General features: G+C 40.8%; 1 protein-coding gene across 5 annotated transcripts in view; it reads left to right on the top strand.

The window, feature by feature from the left end:
• SLC8A3 (solute carrier family 8 member A3) overlaps nt 1-16,896 on the top strand; it is a 141,453-nt gene that overhangs the window by 63,504 nt on the left and 61,053 nt on the right. The window lies entirely within an intron of this gene.

Genomic DNA, 16,896 nt, shown 5'->3' with positions numbered 1-16,896 from the left:
GGCATTACTGTCACCGCAGGGAGGCTGGAGGAGCTCCTAGATGTAGTGGAGAGGTAATTAACGTGGACGTCCAGACGTTTTACCCTGGGGGGAAACTTGTTCTGAAGTGGCATAAGCACCCTGAGATTCAAATTCCTAGTGCCCCCATTTATCTACCGACTGAAATGGCAATGGAGTAGGTAGGCCTTTTATAATTTGCCTCAGTTATTTCTTCTGTAAAATGGGGGTGGTGATGTTAGTAGTCCTATCACGGGGTTATTTTGAGGATGAAATGAGACGAGTGTGATAGGGCCTTGTAAACAGTGATACATCATGAGCAATTGATTAATTATGGATTCTTCTGGCTCATCCACATGCATGTATGTGGGCCCAGGAGACTCAGAGAGTCTGGGAGGGAGGCCAGGCCTGGAGGTGGAGACTTGAAAATAAATTTTCTATGGGAAAGATCATTAAAGTTAGACAATGTTTAAGACGTCTGAAATAGATGTCAGGAAGAGAGGTGAAGATTACATAGAATGTTGAATAACCCCACTTTTAAAAATATTTTATATTATTCCCATCATAAAAAGTGAACCTCCACATGGTGTCTTACCACCAGACACCTTTTTTTGTAGTTCTTCCCATGTTTTTTGTTTTCCACATAAATAAATATTAATAAGGATGAGTAAGGAAAGGAGAGAATGAAGAAGACATTAAAGAAATAATTGAAATGATCCTAACCTGGGAGGGTTGTCATAGTACTTTTTTTTTTTTTTTTTTAGAGAAGTGGAGATAGAAACCAGATTACTACAGTTGGGAAAACTGTAAAGTTCATTTAGCCTAAATTTTTTTTCGAAGTCCATATTTATTAAATATGCGTTATGCTCCAGGCTCTAGGCTAAATCCTTCTCATGCAATATGTAATATTCCCAGTAATCCCATGGATAGGTGGTATTACCACTCAATTTACAGTTGAGGAAGCTAAGACTCTGAGGCTTACCGTCCTGACTGAGGTCATAGAGCTAGGCCTGTCCAACGTTTGAGCACATGTGTTTAGCCTCTATACCACCAGAAAGGTATATAGTGGTATAGAGGCTCGGAAAGCTGGAGCTCTTCCTAAGTGCTGGGTGGGGGATGTGCTCCCCAGGGGTGTGTCTGAGTCATAAACAGCTGGCAGTGGGCTGAGAAATGAGTCTTCCACGAAACAGAGCAAAAGAAGATATGGGTCAGGAGACAATGATCATTGTCAACCATTGTGTCAATGTGTGGTGTGGGAGTGGGAGTCACAAAGGATTCCAAAGTCACGCAGGAGGCTTGTGGCTGCTCACAGTCTCCATTTATGCCTCCTTCCCCCACCTCTGGCTTCACCAAATCTTCTCTGATATGGCTCTCTTTCTGGTTAGCTCTGGCTTCTTCAGACGAGAGCCTCCTAGTCACCTTGTCCTGGTGAGACAAGGATACAGCTGTACCAGTGGTGCTGAGGAAGCCTCTTCTCAGTGTCTTTGAGTCTTTAAACAGAGTACTCTACTGCATGATCATTTGAAGTGAGCCCTGGGTCATGGCCTCTTTTTTTTGCCAGCTGGGCAATGCTAGGTAAAAAGATGCCCTAGGGGTAGAGGCTGGGGAATCACTCCCAGCTCCCCTGCACAATCAGGACCACTGACAGGATCATGCTTTTTTGCAAAGGGCCTTCCTGCCTCATTGGCAAGAAAGCCCTCTCCCCAGCTCTGCTCCAAGGGAGCCTCCTGCAGAGCATCCCCAGCATTGCTGAGCTGTTCCCATGGCAACAGAGGAAGGGGCTTTTTGTTTTCCTGAGAAGGTTGAATCTTTCAACCAGAAGGTGGCTGTTGGCTCTTGCTCACAATCCACACTCCACTCCCTACCCTTGTTTGGCTGCATGACTAGTTTCGCAGGTCTGGAGTTTTGAACATAATTGAAAGAGGTATAATATGTGAAAACTGAGGCTAGAAGGCTAAAGGAGGTAACTGGTCCAGAGTTTTGTCAGGAACCATATATCAGAACTGTGGACATCTGTAAAGAAGTCCAAAAGTTTTCCAAGCAAGGAGTCTGGGTGGCATGGCTCTTGAAGACACTCCCCTGGACCCACATGGTAGAGTGGGGATACTTTTTCAAATTTTCCCTCCTTTCCAAGGCCATGACTCAAGATGCAGGGGAAAGAGGACCTGGACCAGACCTCATCTTCAGGTAAATGACCTCAGATGAACTCTTTCATCTCTCCAGGCCTTAGTTTTACTTCATGAGGGAGTATGAGATGAGAGGCTCCTCTTGGGGTCTAAAATACAGTGCTTTTGAGTTGGTAGGGTGAAAAAAAGAGAGACTTTTCTGAATTGTTGCCATGTTGCAGATTCTGGGCTGTTCCAGAATGAACAGCTCTCTTAGGATACTTGCTTGTGAATAGCCCTTATCCCCTTCTGTCTCTATTTTATTTCCAGGTAGTAAATGAAGCCTGTAAGCAGCCATATAGGCAGAGAACACTGCATTAAGGCCACCTCCATTGTGCCTGACCCCACAGCAGGCACATCTTTTCCAGACTGTGAACATTTTGAGGTCAAAGACCATATCTTAAAGATCTTTGTACATCCAGCACCCAGCACAGAGCTCAATAAATGTTTGTTGAATGGATGAACTTGTAAAAATCCCAGATCATTAAAGCTGAGAGGATCCTTTGTTCTTTAGTCTTTATTGTACAGATGAGGAAACTAAGGCTCAATTATGTGGCTGGTTATAAGCCAGCTAACAGTGAAGGGAAGACCAGGCTGTTTCAATGCCCCCCTGCTGTTGCCCTTCCTGCAGTGTTTCTAATTCTTTTACCAGTCTTGCAAGGGGTTTTACAAGAGCATACTGCCGGGGCTGAGATCATTTAGAATCCTCTTATCACTGATCAGGAAGGCTATGTCAGCCCCCAGGGAAGACAGAGCTAGCCTGGACTCTGCCTCTTTGCCCTCTGCTACTTAATAGGAGGAGAATGTAGACCTTTGAATATGAAGATAAGTGTAAGTAGGGGTGTTGCAAACACACACTTATCCTACCTTTAAACTCAAAAGTTATAGGTAAGAGTCACACTGGTTAAACACTCCAACTTCCCTGTCATTTTCTGAATGTATGTCTACTGTAGTCATAATAGCAATAGCATATTAGTCAGGATGCTTCATGCTAGCTGCTATAATAGCCCCCAGATCTCATTGGCTTACACAGTAAAAGTTTATTTTTTACTCATGCGAAGTCTACTGTCCTGGACGGGCAGTTCTCCTCTAAGCCATTACTCAGGGATGTAGGCTGCTTCCATCTTGCAGCTCCACCATTTTGTGGCTGCCGAGTTGTTCTGGCATAATCCAAGCAGTAGAGGAGGGCAGATTTTGCACTTGTTGCTTAGCTACCTGGCCCAGTAATGGCCCTCATCACTTCTACCTGCACTCCTCTGGTGATCCCTCAGTCATGTGGTCCTCCCTAGAGGCAAGAGGAGCTGGGAAATGAAACTCCAGGCCGTCAGCCATGTTCCAGCAACGGCTCTACACTATATAGAAGGGGACCCTAAGCCTTTACTGGTCTCTACCACTAGTAGCTAGCATTGATACAACACTTGTTTTTTGCCAGGCAGTGTGTTAAGGGTTATTTCATTTAATCTTTACAACACCTCATAAAGGTTATAATCCTCAGTGTACAGTGAAAAACTGACTGTGAGGAGGAATATAACTAGTGTAAGGTTACATTATAGTAGGCGACAAATCCAAAATTTAAGCCATAATTCTAGAGCCTCCCATTCATAATGGCTACATTCTACTGTTTTGAGCTTCTAATATGAGAATTCTCATCAGCCACTATGTGTCTTTTAGCAATTTACTTTTCCCCCTCTAAACCTTAGTTTCATCCTCCATAAAGTTAAACTGGGTGAGATCTGAAATAACCTGCCAGCTGGGACATTACTATATGATTCTTGGAGTGAACAGATCAGATGTGTGTGTGTCTTAGCTTGGATTGCTATAGCAAAATATACTAGACTGGATGGTTTAAACAATAGACATTTATTTCTCACATTTCTGCTGGCTGGGAAGTCCAAGATGAAGGTGCTGACAGATTTGATGTCTTGAGGGAGCATGGTTCCAGAGGTGTAGACAGCTGTCTTCTTGCTATTTCTTGCATGGTAGAGAGAGAAAGCTGTGGTGTCTTTTCCCCTTCTTATATGGGCACTGATCCTATAGTGGGTGTTCTACTCTCATGACCTCTTCGAAACCCAATTTACCACCCCTCCCCCAATACACACTTCCTAATATCATCACTTGGAGGGGGGTGTTAGGGCTTCGACATGTGAATTTTGAGGGGGAACACAATCTAGTCCATAACAATAAGATCCCCAAAGTTTCTTGACAGTAGTGAGGCCCTTCCCTAATTCCCTATAGAAACATGAAGACTTATAGTGTCCATATAGGAGAAAGCAGGTCAAATTATTCCCATTTACCTAGTGAAGGAATCAATATACAGAAAAAAAAAAAGTGCTTTTACCCCTAAGGTCTGAGTGACTTAGAAATCTCCTTGGAAAAAGGACTTTTTATCAAGTGCTCTTGCCATTAGAATAGAGGGAAAAACAATGCTTCTGTGCCCAAGTTGCCAATTTCCTAAAAGCCAAAGATGTCACATGGAAACAAGTAATTCCCAACAAAAATACTTGCACTTAAATGAAAGAATGAAGCTGCAGGACTTTACTGAGCAATGTACCATAGGATTCCTGCACTGATAGCTCTTGAAAACTCAAGATACATGAATTGTCCAGCATTGCTTTCCCTTAGAGATTTCACGTGGTTTGAGATTACATCCAAACTCATTCCAGGTCCAAATATTTAAAGGAAGGATAATCTTTGAATGGCTGCATACAGTGAAGCAATATTTTACTGTGTGGGAAGAGACCGGTTGTGTATTTGTGTTTGTGTATGTGTGTTGTTTGTGTTTGCACCTGCATGTGTTCTTTCTACCTGCATCAACCTGTGGCTCTCACCCAGCACCCTAGGCCCCAGTGCAGGTTCCTCTTGAGAGACCCAAACTCCTGATAGAGTTCCTGATTGCTGCTCTTCTAGTTTCCCTTCTCCTTGTGTCTAGGCTTAGGAGTAATAATAGCAGCTTGAAGTGATCAGTACCTGCTGTGTGCCAGGGATTGTGCTAAGTGCTTCACATGAGTTCATTCATGTACTCCTTAGAAGAACTTTGTAAAGGAAGAGCCCTTATTGTACCTATTCTGCAGATGGGGAGACTGAGGCACTGGGATTCAAATCAAAAGAATCCCTTCTGTGGAGCACCTGGAGGGCTCAGATGGTTAAGTGTCCAACTCTTGATTTTAGCTCAGGTCATGATCTCAGGGTTGTGAGATCAAGCCCCTCATGGGGCTCCATGGTGGGCATGGAGCCTGTTTAAGATTCTCTTTCTCCCTCTGTTCTTTCCCCCACTCATGCCCTTTCTCTCTTAAAAAAAAAAAAGAAAATCCCTTCTTTCAACCAGTTCACTACCCTAGGCAAGTAGTGAGTGAATGAAACTGCTGGTATCTGGATTACTCTTTGCAAAAATTCACTTTTTAGCACCTTATTGGGGGAAGAGGCTCCTTTCTCAAATTTTGGAGGGGGAGGAGTGGGGAAAGGAGAGAAGCTTGGTATGGGGAAAGTAGATTGCACATGGAGTGAAGTGCTTTGGTGTCTAGATTCAACCTCTGCCTTGTTAGTGTTTCCTGGGTATCACTATATCTGATGGGGTCATGGGTCCTTCATCTCAGACATATGCAGATAAGAAGACCTTTGAGTGTTCTTAGAGCACAAGCATCTTCAGAATCTGTGGCTCTATCTTCCAAGTTATCTCCGTGTAGGGAATTCCTGGTCATATCCCACAGGAAACCAGATCACATTTATCAGTCCCACCTAGAGTCTGCAAAGTCTACTTCATATCAGCCCTGCCTGGCCATGACACATAAAGGCTGAGATAAGGAAGCTTCACCTCTTGGACTCTGGAGCATCCCCCTCACACTTGCACACACACACACACTCCAGCCCAGGTGAGGAGTCTGTAGGTCTAGCAGTTCTCATGGCGTCCACAGACCCAGCAGGGATTTGGCTTTCGGCTCAGGCAGCACAGCCCCACTGTAGTCATCTGGGCTTTGCTTGGTATGATAATACATTCAGTTGAGGGCTTATATAATGCAGAGTGATGATCTCCAGGCCAATCTGAAGTCAAAGCTATTTTTAATGGAATTGCCAAAGGATGGTAGAGATGGGGGCAGGGAGAAGAGATGTTTAGAGAATGCTTTTTCAAGCCAATAAGTCTCCCAAAATTTTAGTCTTTGCACTAATTAACTTGATCTGAGGGGGAGATGGGGATTAGAGAATGCCAATTCAATCATAGCAGATAGATGTGAGAGCTGGGTTCACTTCTCTGCATCTACATTTTTCTTTTGGATGCTGTTGCAAGTAGTGGAAAGGTGACTGGTGGCAAGGGACCTGTGTTCATTCCCAGCTCAGCTAACAGCCCTTAATGTGTCCTTGAGCTAATTCCCTCCCCTATCACTTTCGTCATCTGAAAAATGAGAAGGTTGAACTGAATGGTCCTCATGTCTCTTCCAGCTCTCAAATCTTAGATGATCTTCAGATGTCAACAGTGCTTATGCCACCCAACTGTGAAATGTCATCTGGTCCACAAAGGGTTGGGTTCTTCCTGCTTAAATTCTTTCCTGCCCCCAAGACTCCTCCATTGCCTTTGTTGATACAACCTCACCTATCCTCTCAAGTATTCAAGAACCTAGGGGAACCTGGGACGGCGGGGTGGGGGTGGGGGGGCGGTGCCTTTACAAACTTCTTGGGGAAAAATGTATCAAAAGTTCAGGGGGGATAAAAAGCCAGAAGTAGAACAGGTAAATCATTGACATGGTCATTAGGAAAAGTTGATTGTGCACACACCGAAAAGGCAGTTTGCTAACTAGGAGCTCTCCAACCAAAACATGGAATGAGGCTCAGAGGTATATTGTTGTAAGGCAGCTTACATATTGTGGAGGCAGTGAGCATTTATTCTCTACAATGATCGATTAACATTAGAATTTTCTTAAATGGAAGGGAATTGGTTAATGGTTGCCTCATATCAGTTTTGGGGAACAAGTTCAATTTCACTTGCAGAAGTGACCCAGGCCAAGTTAGCCTCAACTGTCTTGCAAAATAAGCTAAATGAAGCTTTGCTTGTATGACTAAACTGGTCGTATCTGCTCAGGAAATTTTTACGTCTAGCCTCTGGTTGTGTTTGATTTTAACAAAGGTAAAAGACTTCTCTGGGTTCTGACACCATCTAGGAAGGGCAGAGTTTGAGTTATTCTAGTGCTAGGAATTCACGAGACTTACTATCAAGTCTTCAGAGAGGAAAGTTCCACTAATACTTGGCAACATCAGAAGAAAAAAAAAAAAAAAGATGTTCCCTCTGCCACAGTCAGATTAGACCGCTGAATTCTGTTTTGACCTTGAACTTGCCATAACTGACAAGATGGACAATGACCTAATGGCATGCTTTAAATTGTGCTGCTTCCCTTAGCACAGAGGTGGATTTTTGAGCCAGTTTTAAGCAATTCTGGTTCTGTCTGTGCATGTTGATTTAGCCTGTGGTTATAGCGCTAACAATTTAGTAATTCACCTCATTTTTAATCTCCCTTTCCCTTTGGCAGGATCATTTTCTCTGTGTTGAGGGATTAACATTGAGGTAAGAATGGCTAAATAACAGTCCTTTCTGGAATACAAATGACTTTATAAATACAAGACTATAAAAGGAAGAAGTAGGAAGGGTTCTCAGGTCTCTCATGATCGGCTGATGCCATAGGCTCTCCCCTCTGTACTGGATAGGCCAGTCATGGCCTCATGAGTGCAATTCTAGATGCTGCATTTCAGGACATCCCCATGCTCAAGGCCTACTGGGCACAGAGACCAGTATACTCAGTTGAAAAGTGTTCCCCCAAAGTTCATGTCTACCTCACGATATAACCTTATTTAGAAATAGGATCTTTGTCCATCAGAGAAGGACAATCATCATATGGTTTCACTCATATGTGGAATATAAGAAATAGTGGAAAGGACCATAAGGGAAAGGAAGGAAACTGAGTGGGGAAAAATTAAAGAGGGAGACAAACCATGAGACACTCCTAACCCTGTGAAACAAAGGGTTGTGGAAGGGGAGGTAGGTGGGGCGGGGGGAGTGGGGGAATGGAGTAACTGGGTGACAGGCAGTACAGAAGGCACTTAATGGGTTGAGCACTGGGTGTTATACTATATGTTGGCAAATTGAATTTAAATACTAAAAAAATTTTAAAAAAAGAAAAAGAAATAGGGTCTTTGTAAATGTGATAAGTTAGATGAGATTATATCAAAATAGGGTAGGTCCTAAGTCCAATCTGACTTATGTCCTTGTAAGAAGAGAAGAGATACAGACAGGAGATGAAATCATGTGATGACAGGCGTAGAGATTGGAGTGATGCATCTGCAAGCCAGGGCACACTGAGGACTGCTGGCCACAACCCCCAGAACCTGAGAAGAGTCAAGGAAGTATATCCCTAGAGCCTTTGGGGATCATGGCCCTACCTCATCTTGATCTCAAACTTCTGGGCCTCCAGAACCAGGAGATGATAAATTTCTGTTGGTTCAAGCCATGCAGTGTGTGGAACTTTATTAAGGCAGCCTTGGGATATTGATACATCCAATCTGGAGAAGTCATGTGAGAACAAACTAAAAGAGCCAGACACCCCCAGCCTTGGATTGTCCACTTCCCATTTCCTTAAGAATCATCTGTGTGCCCATCACTGTGCTGCATGGTAAGAGTTGCAGTGGTTGTAAAAACAAAGTCCCTCCCCTTGAGGACTTTCTAGACCACTGGGAAAGGCTGGTTTAAGTAATAAGTAAATAGATACATAAATTGCAATTTGTGAAAAGTTCTGTAAAGAAAAATAAAATAGTGCTAAGATGGCAGTAATGATGCTTTATAGCATGTAAAGTGTAGAAGTTACACAGGCAGATATTGAGGAAAGAGCAACCCGGTGGAGGAAACATCAAATGCAAAGGCCCCAAGGCGGAGAAGAGCCTGAAGAAGAAATGAAAATGAGGGAAGGCCAGTATAGCAGGGCGAGGATTTAGGTACAGAGCTAGACAGAGCTGACTCGATCACAGTGAGTATTTTAGATTTTTCTCCTCAATGCACAAGGAAACCAGGGGAAGTTATAAGGTAGTTTTGCATTCTAAAATAATATGATTGCTATTTACAAGGTAATTCATCTAAGGATCGCAGCTTCTTAAATAAACTCTTGTATACTTGGACTATGCCAGCATAAGCAGCAGCTGTTCTAATTCAGAGTGGGTCCTCCTGCCAAACACTGTGTGGGACAGAGCTCTGATTCATAAAGGGGGCATTTCTTCTCTGGGAGGAACCCAGCAATGTGCCTAGAGAAGGATACAGGCAACAAGGGAAGACAGCCTGTTGGGATAGGGATTTGTAAGGATGAAAAGAGAAAAGGAGGGGCTGAGCCCTCTCCCCTAATCCACAACCTTCAGTTGGGTCACACAGAGGAGCACCTGTCTTCACTGCTTCGATGTGATGGCTGGAGAGAACTTGAAGCGAATCTCAGAAATAACTCAGGCTGTTCACCCAGGTGTTCAGTGAATTTTTATGGCGTGCCTATTACATGCCAGGCTGTACCAGGCACTGAGGAAATGACAGTGAACCAGACGGGCAAACCTCTTGCCATCAGAGAGCCTCCATAGCAATGGACATGAGCGGGTGGAAAGCAGACCTTTAGAAAGTCATTGTAAGCACATCCAAAAGAAGGAAGGCTAAGGGCAAACACATCCATTGGTGCCAAACATCTATCAGAGGCAAGAGAGAGAGAGGAATTTTAAGACCTGACCTGAATGATGCAAAGCAGGATTTTGGAAAGGAAAATAGAGAGGAAGGACAAGGGAAATTATCTAGGTGGCAAAATTTGTTTGCCATGGTCCCTTGTCCTCTCTCTAATCCGTTTCTACCCCAGCCCCAAATCTGCCAAGGATTGTCAGGAGAAACTCCTGCTAGAGTCATTTCTGGAATAAGCAAATGAGTGGAAGTGATGATTTCTGTCCTGAGTTTGCAGACCTTCCCATCCTCCATCCCTATTGTAGAAAAATGCAGCTTGTATAAAAGGATGTGCTGCAGCCTTCTGAGCTGTTGTGAGAATGTTAGGACCCTGCTGAACGGCGTTGGCATGAATTAAACTACTGCAGTATCTCTACACATCAAAAGGCTAACTTCTACTGGAAATGTCCCAAGGTTTTATGCACAGGGCAAGCCAAGTATCTCCCTACACTGAGATGAAAATGCCTTGGGTGCCCTTGCTGATAAGATCTGATGTATAGAAGCATGTCTACAAGTACTCAGTGGCTGCTGGCAACACTTATTACAACCTGAGTACGAAACATGCTATTCTATTCAAGGATCCTGATAAAATTTGTCAGCCACAGTGGTAGATGCACAAGGTACATGGCTCCACTGTTACTGATTAGTTACCTTATTTCCTATTTCTATACCACTTTTAGTCTGGGGAGGAAGCAAGAAGCTGCTCACCACATGCTGCTCCTTTCCAGTCATCAGGACATGGTTATTTGGGTTTCTATAGGAATAGATATAAAACAATGAGATTAAAGTGTATTCTGTTGATACCAGAACAACTGGTCCCAGCTTTAACCTTCTAGCCTCAGCTCCTGCCCAGACTTTGTTGTACTTCCTCCTCCAAACTAAACTACTTGTGGCATCCTGAACTTGTCAACTTTGTTCAATCTGGTCCTTTCACCAGGAATGCTCCAGGGAATTTTCTCTTATCCCTTATGACCCAGCTGAAACCTGTGTTGCTGAATATTCTTGCTATCCTAGTGGAAATCTTTCTTCTGGGTTCTCATAGGTCAAGCCCTGTGCTTGGCGCTGGGGATTCAAAATCAAGTAACTTAGCATCTGTGTCTCAAATCCTCATAATCTGGTAAGGAGGCAGCACAAGGAGATACACCATACACAATTTCCTGTAACAGAGGTAGAAAAGAAATACCAAAGAAAGAATGGCATCAAATCAAACTTAGGCATCTTCTGACATTATGAACTTCCCAGTCTGCTCTAGTGATGTCTTGATCTCACCGCCACACAATCCAAGGCACATTGGCCACACTGCTATGAAGTAATCACCACTCTCATCACAATCAGCAGCAACCAACCTGACCACCATCATAATCATAAATATGTTAAAACAGAGTTAACAATCTGGGAACTTTCCAAATCAACAATATATGGGATGATTATTTGTGTTATAAAGATGATTCTTTATTTTCTAAAGGCATCTCTATATACTAAAATTCCTGGTATAAAACTTGAGTTCAGTTTACAGATACTGAATACAGCCTGTTTTCTCATGAATATTTCTTATTTCGTAAAAGAAAATTAAAAATGCACGTGAGAGTATTAGCACAAAGGAGTTGGAAAATACATTTTATGGAGTCAGATATGAAATGCAGATGCACATGCATTAAGAATAGAAATAGTGATGATCTCTGTCATCCATACAATTGATATGTCTCTTTTGATGTTCCAGTTCTTTGTAGCATTAAAAGCAGCAATTAATTATTGCACAGAGTACCAACTGTTCACATGCATGAGAGGTTTTCGTCTTGTACTCCAGGTAACCTAATTTTCTTAGAACAATTTTCAGTATGATCTCTTTTCTATCCATTTGTCCTTAGTGGAAATGAAACTCACTATTCTGTTACATTGATCTATCATTTTGCCAGTACTATGCTGGCTTAATTACTGTGGCATTTTAGTGAGAAGTGTGAATCTCCTAGTTTTATTCTTCTTGTTCAAAGATTATTCTAGGTCCTTTGCACCTCCATATACATGTTAGAGTCAGCTTATTAATTTTTATTAAAAAATTGTTGTAATTATAATTGAAAATGTGGTGTTGAATGTATTCCATTTCAGAGGAATTAAAATCTTAAGAATATTGAGACTTCTAATCTATAAGCATGATATGTGTCTACATTTGTTTAGATCTTTATTTTCCCTCAGGAATGTTTTATAGTTTTCAGTGTAAATGTATTACATATATATTCTCAAATTTATTTCAAAGTATTTTTGCTTTTGATGCTGTGCTAAATAAAAATTTAAGTTTTTTAAAATTTCATTTTCCAATTTTTTGCTGCTCATATATGGAAATATAATTGAGTTTTGTCTATTCGGCTTATGTTCTACGACCTTTCTAAATTCGTTGATTAGCACCTAATAGTTGCTTTATATTGTTCCTAGATTTTGGGGGTTTTTAAAAAGATTTTATTTATTCATTCATGAGAGACACAGAGAGAGACTAAGGGAGAAACAGGCTCCCTGAGGGGGAACCCGATTCAGGATTCCCGGGATCCCGGGATCATGCCCTGAGCCAAAGGCAGATACTCAACCACTGAGCCACCCAGGCATCCCATTCCTAGGGTTTTTTATATAAACAATTATGTTGTCTACAAATAATTTTGCTTCTTTCCTATCTTCATGCCTTTTGTTTCTTTTTTGTTTCATTGGGCAGAACTTTTAGTATAATATTGAATAGAAGTGTTAAGAATGGACATCCTAACTTTGTTCCCAATCTTCGATATGATGTCTTCTCTAAGTTTTTCATAAATTCCTTTTATTAAATTGAAGATTTTTTCTTCTGTTTCTGTTAACTGATAATTTATTTTTAACTATTTACAGTTTTTAAGAATTTGTCCATTTTTTTCCTGTACCTATTGAGATGGTCGTATTGTTGTGCTTTACAGCTGTCAGTGTGGTTTAATTACATTGATGAATTTTCAAATGTACACCAACCTTATATTATGGTCATAAGTCATACTTGGTCATTGATATATTATCTCTTTCATATGGAAAATATATACTGGACTGAATATAATACTTTTTTTAAGATTTTATTTATTTATTCATGAGAGACACAGAGAGAGAGGCAGAGACTGAGGCAGAGGGAGAACCAGGCTCCCTGCAGGGAGCCCTATGTGGGACTTGATCCTAGAATCACAGGATCACGCCCTGAGCCAAAGGCAGACACTCAACTGCTGAGCCACCCAAGCGTCCCTAATACTATTTTGTTAAGGATTTTCTTGTATCTATATGCATGGTAGATATTGGTCTGCTCTATACTTGTAAAGTTTTACAGGAGATGTCAAGGTTATGCAGGCCTCACAAATGAGTCAAGAAGTATTCTTCCTCTTTATTTTCTGGAAAAATTTGTGTAGCATTTGAATAATTTTTTCCTTGGAGTGGTTGATAGAATATACCAGTGAAGTAATTTGGACTTAGTTTCCTTGTGGGAAAACTTTTGATAAAGAATACAGTTTTTCTGATACATAGTACTTATGTTTTCTGTATCATCTTGAGACAGGTTTTTTTGAAGTGTTTTTCAAAGAATTTGTCCATGTCATATAAAATGTTAAATTTTAAAAAATATGTTCATATTATCCTTTGACTGTCTGTAGGATCTGTAATGATGTCCCCTCATTTAGTTTCAAGAATTCGTGCTAGTGACTTACCAATTTTATTAATCTTTTCAAAGAAATGCTTTCGGCTTTATTCATTTTCCATTTTGTTTGTCTATTTTACAATATCTTATTTCTGTTCTTTATTATTTTCTCCTTTCTACTTACTTTGGGTTTAATTTGTTCATCTTTTACTAGTTTCTTTCTTTCCTTCTTTTTAAAATAAATTTTATTTTATTATTATTTTTTAAATAAATTTTATTTATTTATTTATTCAAGAGAGACACAAGAGAGAGGCAGAGACGTAGGCAGAGGGAGAAGTAGGCTCCATGCAGGGAACCTGATGTGGAACTCTATCCAGGACTCCAGGATCATGCCCTGGGCTGAAGGCAGATGCTCAACTGCTGAGCCAGCCACGCATCCCCTTTTATTAGTTTCTTAAGGTGGAAGCTTATATCATTGGTTTTGAATCTCTCTTTTCTACTAAGTACATTTAAACTTTTTAAATACATTTAAACTTGTAAATTTCCCTCTCACAAATTTTGATGTTGTGTTTTCATTATCATTAAATTCAACATATTCAAAAAAATTCAACATATTCTAATTTTCTTTATGAGCCTCCTTGACTCATAGGCTATTTAGAAGCATGACATTAATTTCCAACTATTTGGGAGCTTTCACAGATACCTTATTATTGATATCTAGTTTATTTCTGTGGCAGTCTGTGTACATATTCCATAAAGTTTCAGCCTTTTGAAATTTATTGAGAATTGGTTTCTGGCCTAGCAGATGCTTTATCTTGGTGAACATTTCATGTGCACTTGAAAAGAAAGTGTATTCCATCTTTATTGGTTGTAGAATTCTATAAATGACAGTGGGATTATTTATAATCTATAGATAACTATATTCTTACAAAATTTTTTTTGTTTCATGAATTACTAAGATAAGGATGTCAAAAACCTACATCTGTGATTGTGGATTTGGCCATTTCTCTCCTTAGTGCTGACAGTTTTATTTCATGTAATTTGAAATTTTGTTATTAGATACACATGCATTTATGATTGTTGTATCTCTTGATGAATTGACTATTATTTATGAAATGTCCTTTTTTATCTCTAGTAATATTCCTTGTCTTGAAATCTTTGCCTGATATTAATATCGTCACTTCATCTTTCCTATGCTTATTATTTGCATAGTTTATATTTTCTATTATTTTACTTCCAAACTCCTTCTTTTTTTAAATAATAAATTTATTTTTTATTGGTGTTCAATTTGCCAACATATAGCATAATACCCAGTGCTCATCCCATCAAGTGCCCCCCTAAGTGCCTGCCACCCAGTCCCCCCAACCCCCCGCTCTCCTCCCCTTCCACCACCCCTAGTTCGTTTCCCAGAGTTAGGAGTCTCTCATGTTCTGTCTCCCTTTCTGATATTTCCTACCCATTTCTTCTCCCTTCCCCTCTATTCCCTTTCATTATTATTTATATTTTCCAAATGAATGAGACCATATAATGTTTGTCCTTCTCCGATTGACTTATTTCACTCAGCATAATACCCTCCAGTTCCATCCACATCGAAGCAAAAGGCAGGTATTTGTCATTTCTAATGGCTGAGTAATATTCCATTGTATACATAAACCACATCTTCTTTATCCATTCATCTTTCGATGGACACTGAGGCTCCTTCCACAGTTTGGCTATTGTGGCCATTGCTGCTATAAACATCGGGGTGCAGGTGTCCCGGCGTTTCACTGCATCTGTATCTTTGGGGTAAATCCCCAGCAGTGCAATTGTTGGGTCGTAGGGCAGGTCTATTTTTAACTCTTTGAGGAACCTCCACACAGTTTTACAGAGTGGCTGCACCAGTTCACATTCCCACCAACAGTGCAAGAGGGTTCCCTTTTCTCCGCATCCTCTCCAACATTTATGGTTTCCTGCCTTGTTAATGTTCCCCATTCTCACTGGTGTGAGGTGGTATCTCATTGTGGTTTTGATTTGTATTTCCCTGATGGCCAGTGATGCAGAGCATTTTCTCATGTGCTTGTTGGCCGTGTCTATGTCTTCCTCTGTGAGATTTCTGTTCATGTCTTTTGCCCATTTCATGATTGGATTGTTTGTTTCTTTGGTGTTGAGTTTAATCAGTTCTTTATAGATCTTGGAAACTAGCCCTTTATCTGATACGTCATTTGCAAATATCTTCTCCCATTCTGTAGGTTGTCTTTAGTTTTGTTGACTGTTTCTTTTGCTGTGCAGAAGCTTTTTATCTTGATGAAGTCCCAACAATTCAGTTTTGCTTTTGTTTCCCTTGCCTTTATGGATGTATCTTGCAAGAAGTTGCTGTGGCCAAGTTCAAAAGGGGTGTGGCCTGTTTTCTCCTCTAGGATTTTGATGGATTCTTGTCTCACATTTAGATCTTTCATCCATTTTGAGTTTATATTTGTGTCTGGTGTAAGAGAATGCTCTAGTTTTATTCTTCTGCATGTGGATGTCCAATTTTCCCAGCACCATTTATTGAAGAGACTGTCCTTTTTTCCAGTGGATAGTCTTTCCTGCTTTGTTGATTTTTAGTTGACTATAGAGTTGAGGGCCCTGGGTTCTCTATTCTGTTCCATTAATCTATGTGTCTGTTTTGTGCCAGTGCCACACTGTCTTGATGATTACAGCTTTGTAGTACAACTTGAAATCCGGCATTGTGATATCTTTTTCAATATTCCCCTGGCTATTCAGGGTCTTTTCTGATTCCACACAAATCTTAAGATTATTTATTCCAGCCCTCTGAAGAAAGTCCATGGTATTTTGATAGGGATTGCATTAACTGTGTAAATTGCCCTGGGTAGCATGGACATTTTCACAATATTAATTCTTCCAATCCATGAGCATGGAATATTTTTCCATCTCTTTTTGTCTTCCTCAATGTCTTTCAGAATTGGTCTGTAGTTTTTAGGGTATAGATCCTATACCTCTTTGGTTAGATTTATTCCTAGGTATCTTATGCTTTTGGGTGCAATTGTAAATGGGATTGACTCCTTAATTTCTCTTGCTTCAGTCTCATTGTTAGTGTATAGAAATACCACTGATTTCTGGGCATTGATTTTGTATCCTGCCACACTGCTGAATTGCTGTAGGAGTTCTAGCAATCTTGGGGTGGAGGCTTTTGGGTTTTCTATGTACAGTATCATGTCATCTGCAAAGAGGGAGAGTTTGACTTCTTCTTTGCCAATTTGAATGCCTTTAATGTCGTTTTGTTGTCTGATTGCTGAGGATAGGACTTCTAGTACTATGTTGAATAGCAGTGGTGATAGTGGACATCCCTGTTGTGTTCCTAATCTTAGGGGGAAGGCTCCCAGTGTTTCCCCATTGAGAATGAT

The sequence above is a fragment of the Canis aureus genome, chromosome 9, assembly GCF_053574225.1.
Source record: "Canis aureus isolate CA01 chromosome 9, VMU_Caureus_v.1.0, whole genome shotgun sequence".
In the NCBI taxonomy this organism is placed as follows: domain Eukaryota; kingdom Metazoa; phylum Chordata; class Mammalia; order Carnivora; family Canidae; genus Canis; species Canis aureus.
The sequence above is the reverse complement of the archived record's forward strand: the minus strand, read 5'-3'. Positions and strand labels throughout refer to the sequence as shown.